General features: G+C 45.5%; 1 protein-coding gene across 2 annotated transcripts in view; it reads left to right on the top strand.

Annotated features, from left to right (window-relative positions):
• The first annotated feature begins 382 nt into the window (after nt 1-382).
• The window catches only part of Eva1a (eva-1 homolog A, regulator of programmed cell death), a 60,262-nt gene continuing 41,599 nt past the window's right edge, over nt 383-19,045 (top strand). For both annotated transcript variants that reach the window (XM_076833413.1, XM_076833414.1), the window contains exon 1: nt 383-661. The gene's annotated coding sequence lies outside the window, so the exon portion shown is untranslated. The remainder of the gene's footprint in view (nt 662-19,045) is intronic.

Raw genomic sequence — 19,045 nt, 5'->3', positions numbered from 1 at the left:
TCCTGTCTGAGTTGGGTATTTTAATACGGTTCAAAGCAGGCGACAGGACAGAAATGGGAGGATGGATGCTGGCAAGAGCTTGGAGGTCTGCTTCCAAAACTGAGCTTGTCACAGAAGGGGGAACGGCTGGGAGGTTCGGGACAGGGTGGGGACAGCCGCTGGGGAGTCTCTTGGCTTTGGAGACTGTCGGAAGCGCGGGGAAGCAGGCAGGAGTTGGGAACGCAAACTAACTTGGCGCGGAGGGAGGCGCCACGCGCCGCTGCCGTTCAGGTTTCTTGTCTTGCGAGATCCCACATGGGCCGCTGGCTTGGGGAAGGGGGCGGGGGAGAGGGAGGGCAGGTCCAGAGCCGAGGGGATGGAGGAGGGGAGAGACCGAAGGAAATGAGACAACCTTTTCCTCCCACGGACTCGGGCTCCTGCAGCGTTTGCGGGGCTCAGCACAGTAGTCCGTGAGCCCCCGAGGCCGGGACTCCGTGTGCCCAGCTCAGGCCCGACCCGTGCGGGTGGCCAGGATTTCTCTCCGAGGCGCGGGTGCCAACCCAAACCCGAGCGGCGCTTTGTTGCGCGTCCTTTCCTCGGTGATCGGCTCCGGGTGCCGGGCTCAGCCCCCGAGCGCCGGGAGTGCAGCCCCCGGAAGTGCGCGCCTGCGGTCCTGGCGAAGGTAAGCGGCGCCCCAGAGCGCGCCCAGGGCGCAGGGGTGCCGGGTTTTCCCAGCGGGCCCCGGCTTCTCCCGAGCGCCCTCTCTTCGGAAACACTTAGAACCTGAAACTGCTGCTTTGTTCTCGAACCTCTGTCCAGGTGTTGTAGGCTGAGTCACCCAGAGATCACTTGCTTTCTAGCATTTTTTTCTTTCTTTTTCTTTTTCCCCCTCCTCTTCCTACGATTACCCTGTTGCTCCCTTTGCTCCATACGTTTCTTTTTCGATATCAAACAACTCTTTGCTCCCCATCTCTGCAGCCTGGCTTCGGACTCCTGGTCCTTTCCAAATCTGGGCGCCTCTCTCCTCCGCCTCCAGGAGCAGGGCTGAGCCACCCGCTCCGCGACAGTGACTGGCTTTGACCTCGGGCCTGCCCGGGGTTTACCTGCATGAAATTTAAGTGTCGCCAAGTTGAACTATTTACCTGGCTTGTTTTGGAGGCACCCAGCTCCTGGCGCGCGTTGGGCGCACCCCCACCCACCGACCCTGAAATCAGAGTTGGATTGAGGAGTGAAAAGGCTGTTGGCGCCCCCTAAAGCCTCAATGGGATGCTCTGCTTAGCAAGTGGAGAGGGGTGCAGTCAGCTCCACACGCTAATCTGCCGGTGAGGGGATCTCACCGACTCGGGGATGCCCACGATATGGGGCTCTATGGAACGTGGAGGTAAAGGAAAGGTTCGGAAAGAGGGGACAGGATCGATCATGTAGCGCTAACTTTTCATTTTGCTCTAACTGCCTGAGCTCTCACATCAAGCCTATGAATAGGGTCTCCTATTCCTATTTTCAAATGGGCGAAATGAAATGCAGTGAGATTAAGTAGTCGCCCAGGGCCACACAGTTTGGAAAGGGCCCAGCCAGGATTTAGATCCCAGATCGTCTGTGCTATACACAAAACTTAGTCCAGGGGTAGAGAGTTCCTTTGTAGCCTCTGAGCCGCCTCCTGCTTGCTCGGACCACGGGGGACCAGGCTTTTCCCTTTTTGAACAAGTATGTCTTGATTTTTTTTGTTCAAACTCAGACATTCTTGCAATTGAGTGGCCAGCTGAATCTCACTTTCTCATCCCTTCCTTCCCTGCCATCCAGCCTGTCACCAAATCTATAATTCTACCACCAGCCTTTGAATCCCAGCGGATGCTGATGCCTTCCTTCCTGTACTTTTTGTAACTGGATTTTCTCATCCATAAAGTTGGGATGATAGGGTTTAAAGCAATTATTTCAACTGGGGTTTTGATTTGCCCCTCAAGAGACATCTGGTAATGAATGTCTGGAGACCATTTTAACCATTACTATGTAAGTGGGGAGGATGGTATTCACATGGTGGGGAGAGATCAGAGGATGTTGCTAAGTTTTCCATGTTGCAAAGGACAGCCCATCACCCCTCAAGGAAGAATTGTCTGTTCCAAAATATTAATAGTGTGGGTTGAGAAACCCTAGCTTAATGTATCAGGTCACAGAGTGCCATTATTTCCAGCTCTCATCCTTTCATCTGCTCCTGTTTGTCTGATTTACTAGTCTCTGTCCTGTCTCCCCTCATTCCAGAACCAGAATTTGTTGCTAAGCCAAATCAGAACATGCTACTCTACTGCCTCATACTCTTTTCTGTTCATTTGTTTTGCTTTATTTACTTTAAGAAATTTTTCAATATTTTTATTTATGCATTATAATTGTACACAATAGTGGAATTCATTGTTATATATTCATACATGCACACAATGTAACAATATAATTTGGTCAATATCTTTCCCCAGTACTTTCCTTTTCCCTTCTCACATCTCTCCCCCTATCCTTTACTAGTCTCCCTTTAATTTTTATGAGATCCCCCACCTTTCATGTTTCCTCTCTAGCTTCTGCATAGAAGAGAAAATATACAATCCTTGACTTTCTGATTCCAGGATTTTTGGCTTATTTTGCCTAACCTAATGCTCTCAAGTTCCCTTCATTTTCTTGCAAATGACATAATTTCATTCTTTGTACTGGCTTGTATTCTTGTTGTTCCAAAAGAACATGGATTGGCAGGTGTTTTTCAAGCATTAAAGGTGACTCCTCTGTCCAGGTTTGAAAATCATAGTCTTTACAAAATAAAATAAACCTTTGACTTTGTACACATGGCTCTTTGCAATTAGCCAGCCCTCCCACCCTCACTTCTGCCACTTTCTCTGTGCTTCTGCCATATCTCCTAACTCACTGCTCTTTTGGCCTTACTTTCTGGACTGTTCCTTTTTCTCCTTGATTGGCAAATTCTTTACCATTCTTTGAGACTAGAACTCAAGTCTCCTTATGGATGATGCTTTCTAAGACAATTCTGTTGCTCCCTGCTGCTCCACCCATTCCACCTTATCATTCAATAACTCTCTTATAGTGTGTACTCCACCATGTAGAGATCTCTTGCTTCTCTCTCAACTGGTCTTTATATACCTTGAACCTTGCATAGTGCTGTGTTCCCAGTTGGGGGGTGGGGACCACACTTTCAGGCTTTGGGGTCCATTTGCCTGCATTATGCTAAGTGAAGCTAGCCAATCCCTAAAAAACAAATGCCAAATGTCTTCTCTGATATAAGGAGAGTAACTAAGAACAGAGTAGGGATGAAGAGCATGAGAAGAAGATTAACATTTAACAGGGATGAGAGGTGGGAGGGAAAGGGAGAGAGAAGGGAAATTGCATGGAAATGGAAGGAGACCCTCAGGGTGATACAAAATTACATACAAGAGGAAGTGAAGGGAAAGGAAAAAAAATACAAGGGGGAGAAATGAATTACAGTAGAGGGGGTAGAGAGAGAATAGGAAAGTAAGCATAGTTTCTTTAAGCAATGCTTCTAGGTATGAATTCAATGACCAGGTATCCTACTGTCATGGTAAAAATTTGTTACCCTGAAAATACTTTCTATTATATAACTTGCATTATCAGTTCTCCTCAAATAAGTAACTGAACTAAATTTTATTAAAAGCATGTACACTATAATAAAATTTTATGTGTATTTTGACTTATATGTTCAATTATCAATATTAAATTTGCATATATACTGGTAAAAAAAATTACTATTGATATTGTCCTATTGGAAAAGAAATGGAGACACTGAGAAGCTAAGTAGCTTGTCCACCATCATACAATTCATTAATGGTGTGGACAGGATTTGCATAGACATCTGGATTATAGAACACTCACTCTTAACACTGTTTAGGTAAAGGACTTAACCCAGTGCTGGGTGTATAGTAAGCACTTGGTACATGTGAGCTGAGGTTTGTTGAGTGCATTAATGAGAGCCTAAGTTCTCTGGGTTTTCATCTATGTCACACTTGTGATCTAAGGCTGTGCCGTTACATATATAACTCCTGTTCCTTTCCTCTCCTTGCCTTCCCCACAGCCACAGAGGGGCAGGACATTGAGGTAGTCTGTCACAGGCTGGGCCAGCACCATTGACCTCAATGCTAAATGAAGCCTAAGTGTGCTTAGTCAGAGCTAGAACAGCATTATCTCTTTGGGGGTAGAGGTGGAGTCAACACCCCTGCTTGGAGGAGAGAGGTGTGGACATGGGGCAGGAACTTCATGACCCTGATTTTGTCTTTACCAAGCATGTGTCCTTTACAGTATACATCAGTTAAAGATGGTGAAGCCAATCAGTGAGTGGGGGTGGATGAATAAGCCCCCCAGCTGTCTCACCTTGTACTTAATTAGATGCAAGAGAACAGCTTCTCACCAAGTATTAGGAGGAATGTTGATCTATTCAAGGTAAAACTTGTTCAAGGGATCTAATGACCCATATGGGGTATTGGAGAACCAGGTTTGGACCCTGTGTGAGTTATATGTGACACTGAATTCTAGGTTACAGCTGATCACTTCACTAACTTAATCTTATTTTCCTAAAAGCAGCCTTGGCTTTGAAAGCTGAGCCCCCTCCTTGCTATTCCCTGGGCCACTTGCTCTGTAGACTGGGCTGCCTTGCACAGATACCTGCACATCTGTGCACTCTGACTTTCTCTGCAGCTGTCTCACACAGCTGTAATTCCTCTGAATTTACTTGCTTTTGCAGATTTTCCCCCCACACTTCAGTGGGATGAGGTCACCTGGTATATGCAAGGACTCACAGTTTTGTTATAGACAGAGGAAAGACTCCAGTAAGGACTTCGTGTGTGTGTGTGTGCGCGCGCGCGCATATACACACTGGTAAATGAACCTAGGAGCACTTAACCACTGAGTTACCTCCCTTTTTATTTTTTATTTTGAGACAGGGTCTCAGTACATTGCGGAGGGCCTCACTAAGTTGCTGAGGCTGGCCTGGAATTGCTGGGTTTGCAGGCGTGCACTTTGAAGGGTGGAGAAGGGTGAAAACTTGTCCACGGATACATCTGGGATTCTGCAGATGCCCCATGTGGCATTGCCTTTCCCTTCAGGCCTCATACTCACTGTCTCCTGGAATTATCCCCTCCCCTTGGTCAGCAGCTGACCAATCTGAGAAACAGATTCCCCCAGGATGGAGTGAAAGATCCAAAACCTTTGGGCATCACTTGTCTATACACTGAGATTTTTTACAGTGTAGCTCAGAAAATGAACTGGTCACAGGTGACAGGGTGGGAGTATCAGGCTTGGTGCCTGGTCTGCAGGCCTCTGATGTCACATCTTGTTGGCTTCCAACTTGAGTGGCTCCACTTAACTGACCAGTAGGCACATTTCTGATGAAAGCTGACTCCTGGCTCCAGGGAGATACCTTTGGCCCTTTTTTAGGTCTTGAGCTATGTTCTCTGTGAAATATATCTGCTGTTTGACTTGATGTGAAATCCTGTTTGGTACAGTAAGGGGTATTTTGGTCTCAGGCTAGAGTGCTGGTGGAATCTTGAGGTGTTGGCATGACTTGATATACAGTACAAACAATAGCTCTGTGCTGGATGCCTGAGACCACGAAGACATACATGGTCCATGTCATCAAGGTCACAGTCCATGACATACAGTGGGCATGTGAACAGGTTATCAGAATGACTTCAATAGAATGACAGACCTGAGCAGAGACCTGGGAGCACAAAGGAACCAGCTATCAGTCTGCTGGAGGAATCCAAAATGCCATCGCAAGAGGCTGTTTGAGCTGGGCCTTAATGCATAAGTCGGAGCTTGCTGGGTTTTGAATGGCTGGTGGTCAAAGGGTGTAACAGATAAGAAACAGTATGTATGGAGGAGAAAAGTCCAGAAAGGAACTGGCAGAGGTTTAGGTATATTGGGAGACTGGAAGGCTGGAGGTGTGTCTGGGGAGGTGACTTGGATCATTCAGCAGTCCAAGAGTCTGTTCTTGCCCTGTTGGGAGACAGTGGAGGGGGCATCTACAGCTCAGGTGTGTTGAGCTCTCTGAGTCGCGCCTCTGCCTCCAGTCTCTGCTGGTCTTGTTTCCTCATAGGGCTGTGGGGCCAGAGTCCAGGGGCCCGGGAGGGACACTGTCTTCAGTAAGCAGAGAAGCCACAGTCAAAACAAAACTGTGGTTGTGGGTGGTGGTTTTGTTTCCTTTTCAAAGCCCTGGCTGATGAACCATGCGGATAGCCCCTCCAGGGAGTAGGCTTTGGAACAATGACGTTTGGAGCATCGAAAAGCTTGTATAAATTGCTAAGAAATTGCTGACTTTCTCCAGATTTAGAGGGGAAGACAGGCCAACAGGGAGGGAGAAAAGAAGTGGGGCAGGGTGGCGGGGGGAGAGAAAGAAAGACGGGGAGAGATAGAGGGAGAGGAGGAAGAGAGATTTCTGTCTTACATAAAAGTCAGCCTGTGATCCAGCTGATCAGATGCCATCAGGACTGACATATTTCCTGGGAATTGTGTTCGCGTTGCAGTTCTTCTTTGAGCTTAAAACCTTTTGCAGGCACTTTCATTACATGAATTCCCCACAGATGATAGGTATCCGGGGTTGTTGATTGGATAACGGATGTGACATCACTCTGTTCACAGTGATCCTCGGGCACATAGGAGATGCTTTGTGATAGATGAGTGAATGAATGTGTTGGCATGGAAGTCCCAGTCACCACCTTCAAGATGCAGCCTGAGTGGGGAGATAGACAAGAGAGACAGACAGACAGCACAGCACAGCGCCCTAGGGCCATGGGGAGAAGATTCAGATGGGTGCAGGAGAAGGCCTAGTCCAGCCAGGAATCAGGGAATGGAGGCAGAGAGAAGGGTGCTGTCTTCTGGGAACCAACTCCCCCAGAGAATGTGGTCCCATGGGTAGTTCCTAGTGGTCAAGTCTAATAGTAGCACTTGAGGTGGATGCCAAGGGCTTCCGGTGCCTTTGTTGGATTGATCCTTTAAGAAAGAAAGAGGGACAGACCCACAGCTAAAAGGCAGACCCAGAATCAGAACCAGTCACTGATTCTGAGTCCTTCACCACTGCCCTGGGCAGTCTTGGGGTAAGGTATTATCATCAAAGAAGCTTTTAGAAAAGCTGTTTTCTATACCCCCAGGTAGAGGAGTATGGGCTGCTGTGGTCAGGGCAGGGGCAGCCACTTCCTCCTTTATTCTCTCCCCTACCTGCTGTCTAGGGGCAGTTAGAAGCTCTCCACTCTGGGGCTCTGTGACTTCTCTTCCTCCACTCACCCCGTCTTTGATCACCAGGGCGGCCTGTACTTTGTCCTCCACGTTGAGAAGAGGAGGAAATGCTCAGAAGAGAAGCTGCTATAAACTTGCCAGGAAACAGGGTTTTTCAGAACACCTGCTGTGGGCAAAGTGCCCCCCCCACCCCGCACCTGCTTGTCACTGAGAAGGACAGTGGCTACAGGGAACAGACTTCAGGGGAGCTGATTCCTGCATGGACACCTGGGATCACGAGGGCTTCCTACCACCGTCTTTCCTGGGCACATACAGGATCTCATGACCTCATCTAATCCTTATTACCTTCCCAAAGCCCCACTTGCAAATACTACACAGCATGGCTCTCTGTCCCTTTGCTGGCTCATCTCAGGAGGACAGAGCTCCCCACAGCAGCCCAAAGAAGGGGTGGGTGGGGTCTCTTACTGGCAGACACACGAATTACTTTCCTGAGGTCCCCTATTGGGCATGCTCTCTGGCTGACCAACCTCTGACAGTGGCTCCTTTGCTGATCCCTGAGATGTGACGGTGAACCTGTGGATGGGCGCAAGGAACATTGGGAGGGAGTCTGCACTGCCACCTGCCGGCTGTGAGGACTTGATCCCTCAATCTCTCACTAAGTCTGCCACAAGGGGCAGGCGGGGTTGGCCTGTGCATTCCCCAGCATTCCACCCTCAGAGCCTTAGGAAAGTTCAGGATGAGGAGTGTCCCTGAGGGGACCCTTTGTACTCTCAGCTCAATGTTTGCTAACACCCCCCAGCTGCCAGGCGTAGTTCTAGGCCCTTGGGGACACAGAGATGAACAAGGAGTTTTTTTTACCCAAGGAGTTTAGCGATTCAGTGCAGAAGGACAAAGGGATTGGAGATAGTGCTGCAACAATGTTTTGCTGCTCATCTTTCTCACCAAAATAATTTATCTGAAAGGATAGTGTGTATCTTAATGATTCCCGAATTACCACAGTCTACTGTGAACTCTAATAGATAGATGCCCAACTAAAGAACACTATCCTAGTCCATTTTCTGTTGCTATGACTGAATATCAGAGGCTGGGTATTTTATAAAGAAAAGAGGTTTATTTGGTTGATGGTTCTGAAAGCCCAGCTTGGCCTCTTGTGATGGTCTTCTGCTGGATCAGGACACGATAGAGAGAGAGCATGGGGGAGACAGCAAGCTTGCCAATTCAGGTCTCCCTTCCCCTTCTTATAAAGCCACTAATGCAATTGTAGGAGTCCCACCCTCATGACTCATCTAATCCTTATTATCAACCCCCCACACCTGCAAATACTCTTAACTTGTGACTTTAGGGATTTAGTTTCCAACACATGAATTCTGGGGAATGCCAAAATCATTGTAGTTGATCTGCCCTAAAATGCAGTACTAGAATGCCATTGAGTGTCCCAAAGAAGGACCCCTAAACTCATGGACAGCAGGTGGGTGTAAGAGGACATGAATTGAGGAGATGCTGACATCCAGGCTGATGAGAGGGAAGGGGAAGGTAGACAGAGAGACTGGGGAGATTGGGTGGCCAGGTGAGTGGCCAGGTGAGTGGACAGAGTGTACTTCAAGAAAGGAAGTAGGTAGCTGTGATTGGACAGAAGGATAGTGAATCCATAAAGGGGCAAGTTAAGCCCAGCAGGAGGGACCTTGCTAAAGACTCTTTACTCTGGAGGCACTGGGGAGCTACTGCAGGATTTCACACAGAGGAGAGACTGGGTCAGAATTTCATTGTAATAACAGGCCTATCTGGCAATAGAGTAGACACTGGAGAAGAAAAACGACGGTCAGATACCCGGTGGCATAGGTGGCAGAAGCAGCCTGGGGTCTGGAGCCAGACATACCTCGGTCTACTTCCCTGCCTCTTTACAACTTGCTGCGTAGTCTGCTTCTCTGAGCCTCTGTCTTCTCTGAGAACAGGGTCTCTACTTCTTCTCTTATGGATGGTTTGGGTCATACTGGATGTACGATGTGAAATGTCTACGATGTATCCATAATGGCCCATGATATTAGTGGCCAGCATTATTTTTAGTAATTAAAACATTACTTATTATCATCCAGGTGAGAAATAATGAAGGTCTAAATAATAGACACTGGCAATCAGGGTGGAGAATCGGGCACCCACTCAAGAAATACTTGGGCAATAAAGTCACTCGATTTGGTGACTGATTGGCTGGGGGAGTAAGGGAGGGGCAGGAATCTAAGATGACTATGGTATTTTGGCCTGAGCAGCTCACAATTAGGATAGTGGAGCTATTCATTAGGAGAGGTGATGGAGGAGGAGGTGGGGGAAGGAGAAGGAAGCGTTTGTAGGAGAGGATGATGAGCTCAGTCTCAGACATGCTGAGTTTGAAGCATTGAGGAGAGCCAGGGAGAGATGTCTGTGGGCAGATGGTTTTGCAGATTTTGATGTTCCAAGGAGTAGTCATGAAGAAGATTCATGAGCAAGCTTAACAAAGAGGTAGGGTGTCATGGTGTAGATCAGTCCATGAAGGAGAGTCATGGAGTGTGGTTAGAGGAATTATAATGGTTAATACTTATTAAGTGTTCTGAATACTTTATGTACAATCATCTCTCACCAATAATTGCCAGGGAGGACTACTGTTATTTTACAACTGAATGAACTAAGGCACAGAGATGGTAATTTGCCTGTGATACACAGCTACAATTTGGACCTCGAATTATAGCCTGGAGGTCAGGATCTAGAGTCTGTGCTGGCCTCCTTTGAGAGTTGAGGGTCCTGGGGTCCCATGCTGTCCTCTGGAAAGGAGAGGACCTAGTGAAAGCAATGCATGAAGGGGACATGCAGAGAGGCAGGGGGAAATGGGAGATTGGAGTGTGGAAGAAGAGTACCCAGGAGGGAGAGGTTAACAGCATCATGTCATGCGCTGTCCCTATGAACTGGAACGTCCATAGATCTGGGAATTAGGAAGTTCTTGCTGACTTGGTAAGGGGAATTTGAGAGATGAATTGGGCTCACAAACAAATAAGTATAAGGTGAGACAGTGGAGATACTAATCTTAGGCAATTATTTCCAGAGCTCCGCTATAGAAATTAGAAGAGAGAGAAGACAATGGCTAGATGTGTTAGGTAGAGGCAGGTTTTTAGAGGATGCCTGCACAAGTTGACACGGAAAGGGACCAGCCTGAGGAGGCCCTGCAGAGTGGCCACAAATGCTCTATTCACACTGGGAAAAGTATCTCCATGTTCGCCTTTCCTTTCCACATTTTTAATGTTCCTTCCCATGATCTGGATGGCTACGGTGTTGAGAGTTGGCTGTCACCGAAGAAGATCTGGCCAGCGTTTCAGATCTTTGGCCACAGATAGGTGGTGCAGAGGAACTGTCTTTCGCAATGCCCAGTGGTGAATCATTACTTGTTCAATCCAGATATGATCAAATTCATGTGTAGCCTGTCATTCACTGAATTTGCCTTTGAAAGAGTATCTGAGACAACAGTGTGCTGGGGCTCCATGTCCCACTGGGGAATTGGTGTCTGCTCTGAAGACAGTGGGAAGGTAAGAATGATAGATGGTGGGAGGCCATGGCAGCGGGGAAAGAGGACCCAAAGCACAGTGAGGGTGTGGGGAGGGGACACCAGCTTTGGACGGGACACAGGATGACTAATCCTTCGAGCAAACAGAAAGGTGGTTGAGGACAAAGGCAAATCTGTGGGAGGAAACAGGGTGGCTTATCTTGTAGGAAAGGGAAGATATATTATAAGGAGGTTTGATTGAAACGACCCTGGATGATTTGACTGCTGCCATTTAAATTCTTACTGATGGGAAAGACGGGTATTCTCTTTTGAATGCTTTGAAACCAGGTTTAGAGAATGCAGATCTAACAGGCTCTGAGTCAATATATTTATCTAGGAGCAAAGACAATCTCTTGTGTTTTTGGATATCTGGGATTTTTTAAATTCAGACACAGGCAGATACCACAGAGGGTTAATAGCTTGACTTAAGAAATTCAGCTTTGTGGTGGTTCATGGCACCGACATCCCAGAGGCTTGGGGCTAGATTTAGGGTTTGGCTGCCAACTTCATAAAGTTGCCTTGGTTGAAATGGCATCTTTGCTCTTCTTGGAAACATCTCAGTGAAATGCAAACACCTTCACAGAGGACCTTTTATGGTGATGCTCTTCCAAAGAGCCACTGTCCTGAATCCGAAAGGCCACACAGGAAATGGCCTCAGGATATTTGTGTGTGTGTGTGTGTGTGCGCGCACGTGCGCATGTGCGTGTATGCATATGCACACGTGTACACACACACACACACACACAGAGTTTTCATATGTAGCAACAATTTAGATGAGTTATTGCTAAATCTTGAGCCTTCAGGTATCAGGAAAAGTAACAGACCATCTTTCAAGAGTCACATTTTAAGCTTGGTGGTTCCCTTGATCTTGGAGGACACTGGGGGAGACAAGGAAGGACATTCCTTGCCAAGCCTCTCCCCACCCCTTCCCAGCCGGGTTGATTACTGAGATGTGGGCATGCTCAGAGTGCCTTTGGCTGGGTGTGCATGTGATGGACAGACAAGGCTTTCTCCTTATGGACAGAGAGAGGGAGCTGAAGGTGTCTTGTTGAACTTTTCCTCGGTAGACAAGTAGATTATCTGAGATACCCTATGGCTCAGCACAAATGTTACTCCATGAAGATATATGATCCCATGTGTGACTATTCCAATTCTACCAGGTATGGGTTTCCTATCATGGTTAAGGTCTATGTACATGCTCCACACTGATTGCAAGAAAGAGTCCAGCGGGCTGTCTCCATATTTCAAAAATCCTCATTTAAGCTATCAGTGATGCTTATGCCCATCCAATCTTTTGGACTGTAGGATGCCAGAAGAGTCTGGGAGATAGTAGGCAATGTGCTGAGAAATTTGATTTCTTAAGAAAAAAAATTTTTTTTTTTTGGTCATTCAGTGAATTATTCATCCTAACAATTTGAACAACTGCTGTGTGGCTGGTTCTAGGCTGGGCAATGGTAAAGTAATAGTGATTCTGATTGTCTTAGTTCTTGCTTTCTTGAAATCACCATTATTAGAGGACAGACATTAGAGAAATAAATACTCAGATAAACATATAGAAACATACTTTGGTAAGTGCTATGGTAGATAAGAACAGGGTGGTCTAGGAGGGAATGAGAGAAGACAGTTTTGATTGGGTATGACTTGGGAAGGGGATAGATAGGTGGACCCCTAGCATTCTATACAATATGCTGTTTATTGGTGGGGTATCACATTAAGAGAGCTAAAAAGAGGAAGTGACCCCGGGATAGGGCTGAGAAAGCAGTTCTGGAAGGCTTTAGAAAGAAAGGGACATTTAAAAACAAACTTGAAGAATAGGTAGATTTTTTTCTGTGTGGAAAAGAAAGTAGTAGTATTTTCAGTCAAGGGAACATGGTGTATTTAAAGAGGACAAAGGATGAGTGACAGTAGTTGAGCCAGGCAGCTAACACAGTTAATAGGTTTTCTTTTAGAAGCAAGTCACTGGAGGGAGTGACAAGTTACTAAGGGGCCAGCAAATGGTTTTCTGAAAGGGACCAGAAAGTACATCTTCTAAGCTTTGTAGGTCAAAATGCAATTTTTGTCACAACTACTCTGTCACTACAGTGTCCCAAAATGCCTTAGAAAATATGTAAATGAGTAAACCTGGCTATATTCCAACAAAAAATTTACACCGAAATAAGCGGTGGGCTGGATTTACCCATGAACTGTAGTTGACCATCCCCTGCTCTATAATGACAATTCTGGTGACTTGGTGAAGGTTGGATTAAAAGGCAGGGAGAGCATGGAGGTAGGGAGGACAATTAGGAGCCAGTGCTTAATTCAGAGCAGCTGAGGAAGGGGACAGTGGGGAGAAATGGTTTGTAGCATGCTCCAAGGACTGATTCTTCCAGTGAAGGAAAAATATTATGGACATCGTGGGCATGGGACTCAGAAAAACACACACCTCCTATGAGGTCACCTGATGGTCACCAGACATTGTGCTTGGCCATGACCTGGATTTTCTCATTGTTTGGCATAATTTATAACATTTCTTAGAAATGTGAAGTTGTGCTACCCTTTGGTAACAACTTCTATCTCCTAACAAGATACCTGGCTGCCTCCTCAGAGAATGGCTGGGTGAATGAGTTCTGTGCTCCTAGCTCTGCTACTGCTTTCCACACAGAACTTTTCCTTTGTCCTCCACCCCCACCATCATGTCTGGTCACCACTTTTACTCTGCCCCAAGTCCAGAGACATCTCTGCTCATCATATTCTTTTCATCGTGCCTACCTTTCAGCTGTGCTGGCCCTAATGGTCAGCAGCCACATTTGGCTACCCTGACTATCTTCTCTTTGTTCTGCTTGCTTGTCTGTAGGAAGATGGTTTCTCCTAGGAAGGCTGACCTTCTTTCATGGCCTTCCCTGTTTCTCTGCTGCCAAAATTTCCCCCTGTCCCATTTCCAGAAGCAAGGGACACACTATTTCTGCTTCACTGATGAATTCAACAAGTATTTTTTAAAAATTTGTTCTAATTATTTATACATGATAGTAGAATGCATTTTGACACATTGCACAAAAAATGGAGCCCAGCTTCTCCTTCCTCTGGCTAAACATGGTGTAGAGTTCAACAAGCATTTTCTTTTTAGCCTGAGCACATTCACTCTTATCTAGTTTCTACCTTTTAGCCCGGATGATCTGTTTCCTTTACCCTCTCTTGCTTAGTGTATTGGGTTTCTCCCATGTAGTAAATGGTACAGCAATTTTCAAATGTTTTTTTTTTTTTTTTATCATTAAAACTCTTTAAATGAATTAGCATATGGAATATTAGTGAGTAGAGAGAAGACACATTTTATTATCTATATAGTTTATTTGATAATTCTGGTTACATACAGCTCATTAATGAGAATGTTATGATAAATATGAAAATTTGAAATCAAGGGTCTGGGATGATCACTGTAATCTCTTAGCATTTCATTCTCAAATGCACCTCTGGGTATTCTATTGGCTGTACCACCTGGTCAAGGTTGTGACAACTAGACATTGGAAGTGACAATATTTTTAAGCAGGTTACCTTGCAGATTCAGGTTCTTCTGATTTCAATGAAACAGAAACTTGAAAGAGGAATATAGGAAAATTTGGTTTTCATCTTGACTCACTAACACTATGTAACAGTTGTTTGCATTCCTTAATTTTAAGGATCTAACTGGAAGAAATAGATGAACAGGTTCTTCCACTAATGTGTGTCTTCGTTTGGCAGAAAGTACTTCCCAGAGTTATGTCATTATGAGATGTTATTATGGCATTAAGTTTTTATTTCCAGAAACTTCAGTGCCTGTTGCTCTACAGTAGTCACTGAAAGCCTTTAACATGACAAAAAATGCTTAATTTGGCATGTTGAGCCTAAACTTTGGTTGTTGAGTTTTTATCATTGACAGACACTTCATCGGTCACAGGAGGAGACCTAATAACAGAGTAGCCTTACATTGCTGAGTTGGTCTTGTTCAGCTTTGTAAAGGTCTGCCAAGCAGATTACAACAGGCATTGAACCTACCAATCATATTTACAATAATGCAGCCAATTATGCGGTCTCTTATTACGATATGGTTTACCATTATGTCTTTATAAAACTGTGCACTCAGTGGAAGTCACTGGGCATTGCCAGACATTTTAACTGAACGTGACACCTGGAAGCCAGGGTTCTTGCTTGTACAGTTTTACAGCATGAAAGGGCTTGTATGGATCTGCATTGTTAAAAGACATTTTGGAATTATGGATTTCCTAATTAATGACATGTCTATATGTGTTCAAACGTATTCATGGTTTTGGCAGAAGCACCTTGATTCTGAAGTGGGCGTAAGCATATTCACCTGCGGCTTGTAAATCAATGGAATCTGTAATCATTCTCATTTTGTTTGTGTGTTTGTTCATTTGTTTCTTTTCTGTGGCTGGGGATCGAACCAAGAGCATTGTGCATTCTAAATGCACACTCTACCCCTGAGCACTCCAGCCCTTTATTATGCACATTTGGTATAACACACTTGAGTGTGTCTATTTACAGTTTTTTCCAAATATTTTTGAAGTGTAATTTGAGTCTAATATTTGCAGAACCTTTGAAAGAAATAGGTGGATCTCATTGTATTGGAGAAAGCTATAAGACTGTTGTGATCCCAAGTGGGACATTTGGCAGGGCTGGTTTGGAATGACCCGCCTGTTGCCATAGGATGAATATCTGTCTGTCTAGCTCAGGGCTTTTCACCACTTCCCAGGTGCTCGGCAGCTTGTCAGGTCTGAATTGACTTGAATTGGCACAGAGCAGGTCCTGAGGGGCTGTGGGAGTAACTCCCTCTAGTGAGGAAGGATCAGGAAGGTCTCAGGTGCGAGCTGCATGTCTACCCAAGAATCCACACAGTTCCTTCCTGCCAGGGAGGTTAGCACAGCCCCTGCCTAGTCATCCCTTTCCTCCAGCTCCCATGGAGGGGGGAGCTGTCTGGGCTTCCAGACTCCCTGTGGTCCATCTTTTTGAGCCCCCTGTTGACTTCCTAGTTACTCCTGGGCTTATGCTCTGGTTTTCTTTATGGTAATGGCCTTACAAGTCTCTTTTGGAACTGCATAGAAAAGAATCAGATGACCAGGAATGTGTCTTGTTTCCATTTTCATTTTCTTTATTGAGCATTTTTTTTTTCTGTGAGTTCTCCACATCTGCTGGAGCCCCAGGTATACTGGACCTAGAAGGCCCAGGAGAGCAGACTGACACCTTTGCTCAAGGATGCTGGTTAGGGATAAAATGGCATCTGGTGGGACATCTTTTTGAATGTCCTAAATCAAGAATCCATATATCTGCCATCATGTCCTGCTCTACTATGCAATTCTAGAGGGAAATGTCATGGGGGGGCTTGATCAGGATTATTCAGGCACATATTTGGGGTGGCTGAAATTCTTTTCACATTGAGTGTGGTAAGAATGTTGTGATGGTCTTCCACTCCATGCAGTTATTGCCTGCCAGTCTCCACCATGGTTTCTTTGTTCTCCAACAGACACTTGCATGGTGCCCTCAAAGTTCCATTCATAGGTCTTTTCTCCCCACCTCTCCCAGTAGGACCAGCCCCCCTTAGTGCCCAGGCTTATGACTTGAGGCAGTAAATACTTCAGTGGGTCCCCTGTCATGGGCATAGATCTTTAGGACATCAGTCCTAATGAGCCCACCGAGGGCTGATTGCAGGACCTTGCTGCCTATCTTTTTTTTTTTTTTTTTTTTTTTAAAGAAAGAGTGAGAGAGAGTGAGAAAGAGGGAGCAAGAGAGAGAATTTTAATATTTATTTTTTAGTATTTGGCGGACACAACATCTTTGTCTGTATGTGGTGCTGAGGATCGAACCCGGGCCGCACGCATGCCAGGCGAGCGCGCTACCGCTTGAGCCACATCTCCAGCCCCTTGCTGCCTATCTTAAACCCATGTAGTTCACTCACGGGACCAGTTTTTGATTGTTTTTGGAGACATGTTCCCTTTCTAAGGTTCTGCCTCATGTAGGCCCTCCTGGGATAGAAACTCCTTCCCGCAGGCTGGTATTATGTCCCTAATGTCCATGGACAGACCCCAGAGGCTGGAAGCTTGTCTTTAAAATAACTTCCTGGGTTAACTATCTGCTTCATCAACCTAGGGGACACTTTGTAACTTGTGATCATTGATCATTTTCAAGTCCCATAGGGTTGGCTCAACTCTTCTATCTGCAAGGTCTAGTGCCCAGTTCCTGTCTTGTTCTCAGGGTTGAGCCTTGGCCCTCTCCTCACTCCCACCAGTGGCTCCTGGGAAGTGTGAGGTGTCCTGCAGGGGCTCAACACTCCCTACACCTTCCATTCATTGGGTCCTTGGGTAATGCATCTTGCATCCTGCCTTTCAGGTTTTGAACATTCCTTTGGATTCTCCTCTCTCTGGATTCTCATACCCTGGTTGTAGAGACCCATGACTGGACACTTGACCTGCATGCACACTGGAAGTCTTTGGGTTGCTGGTGTTGGTGTCTCCCATCTTGGTTGTTTTGGCTGCTAGTTGTAGTTTGATTGCAACAGTGTCAGCATTCAGTTCCATGGGAGCTTCCTTTATGTTTATGGTTTGGGGACTGCAGAAATAAACTAAAACTGGAGCGAGGGCTGGGAGCATCCAGGGCCTCCACCACTGATTTATTCAAATAGCTTCAATCACTTTCTTCTTATTCTGAAAACTTCACATAATTAAAATCATTCCCAGCCAAACACTAAATAAATTTTGCACATGCTGCTTGAATTACGGTGCAATCTTATCCCTGTGTGGCTTTCTCCGAGATTAATATTTCACTAAAACCATCCCTCTGGGTAGGATGAAGCCAGCAGCTGTGGAAACTCAACATTTGCTTTGTACAATGAAACTTTAGGACAGGGCTGCTTTTTACATTTTTTTGGATATGCTGCTCCTTTGGAAAAAGTAAGCACTCTTTGGCAAAGTCCATGTGGCATGAGCCCCAACTTGTGTTTCTATCTGTTCAGATATAAAATGATGAGAAAATGCGGTTCTAAGTGCAATCACATAACACTGGCACATAAAAATTATAATTATCCTGTATTAAGCACCGCTTTGGCTTGGATGTGGTTTATCCCCAAGGGTTCATGTGGTGGAGGCTTGGTCTTCAGTGTGGCAAAGTGGGAGGTCATGGAACCTTGAAGAGGCAGGGTTTCATGGGAAGGCCTTGGGTCATTGGGGGTGTACCCTTGGAAAGGATTCATGTGGTTCTCTTGGGACTTCAGTTTGTCCCCAGCTGCCCTTTGGCTTCTTATCTTTCTGTCTGCCCACGTGAACTCTCCCTCTTGCACGTTGCCCAGTCTTTGTTGGGCCATCTACCATGAGGTGATGCAGCCAAGGAGGGCTTTGCCAGGGTTGGTGCCATGCTGTTTGGAATTTCAGTCTCCAAAACTGTGAACATCAATTATTATGATTTTTCTTCTCTAGTCTTATTAATATGACAAATTATATCAACTTATTTTTGAATACTGAACAAGTCTTGCATCCTAAGAATAAGGCTCACACACTCATCTTCTAAAACGTCACAAGAAAAAAATAATTTTTTATTGATTATTGAAGTCTATTTGCTGATCCTATATTAATGACTTTTTTTTTTTTTTTTGGTACCAAGTATTGAACCTAAGGGTGCTTAACCACTGAACCACATCCCCAGCCTTTAAAAAAAATATTTTATTGGGGCTGGGGATGTGGCTCAAGTAGTAGCGCGCTCGCCTGGCATGCGTGCGGCCCAGGTTCGATCCTCAGCACCACATACAAACAAAGATATTGTGTCTGCCAAACAAACTAAAAAAAATAAATAAATATTAAAATTCTCTCTTTCTCCTTTCTCTCTCTCTCTCTCTAAAAAAAAAATATTATATTTAGAGTCAGGGTCTCACTAAATGACTTAGGGCCTTGCTAATTTGCTGAGGCTGGCTTTGAACTTGTGATCCTCCTGCCTCGGCCTCCTGAGCTGCTGGGATTACTGATGTGTGCCACTGCACCTGGCTAACAACTTTTTATGTCTATATTCCTGAGGATTTTAAGTCTTCTGTTTTTTTTTTTTTTTTTTTTTTCCTGTATTGGGGCCTTATACATGCTAGATAAGCACTGAGCTGCACCGCAGCCCGTTTTTGTACTATTCTTGCCTGGATTAGTATCAGGGTCATACCAGCTTCATGAAATGAATGGGTAAGTATTCCTTTCTCTTTGATTTTCTGGAAGACATTGTGTAGTATTAAGTCTTTAAGCATTTGATAAAGTTTTCCAGTGAAATGAT

Source organism: Callospermophilus lateralis, chromosome 14 (assembly GCF_048772815.1).
Source record: "Callospermophilus lateralis isolate mCalLat2 chromosome 14, mCalLat2.hap1, whole genome shotgun sequence".
In the NCBI taxonomy this organism is placed as follows: domain Eukaryota; kingdom Metazoa; phylum Chordata; class Mammalia; order Rodentia; family Sciuridae; genus Callospermophilus; species Callospermophilus lateralis.
Note: the sequence above shows the minus strand (reverse complement) of the source record. Positions and strands in the feature narration are given on the sequence as shown.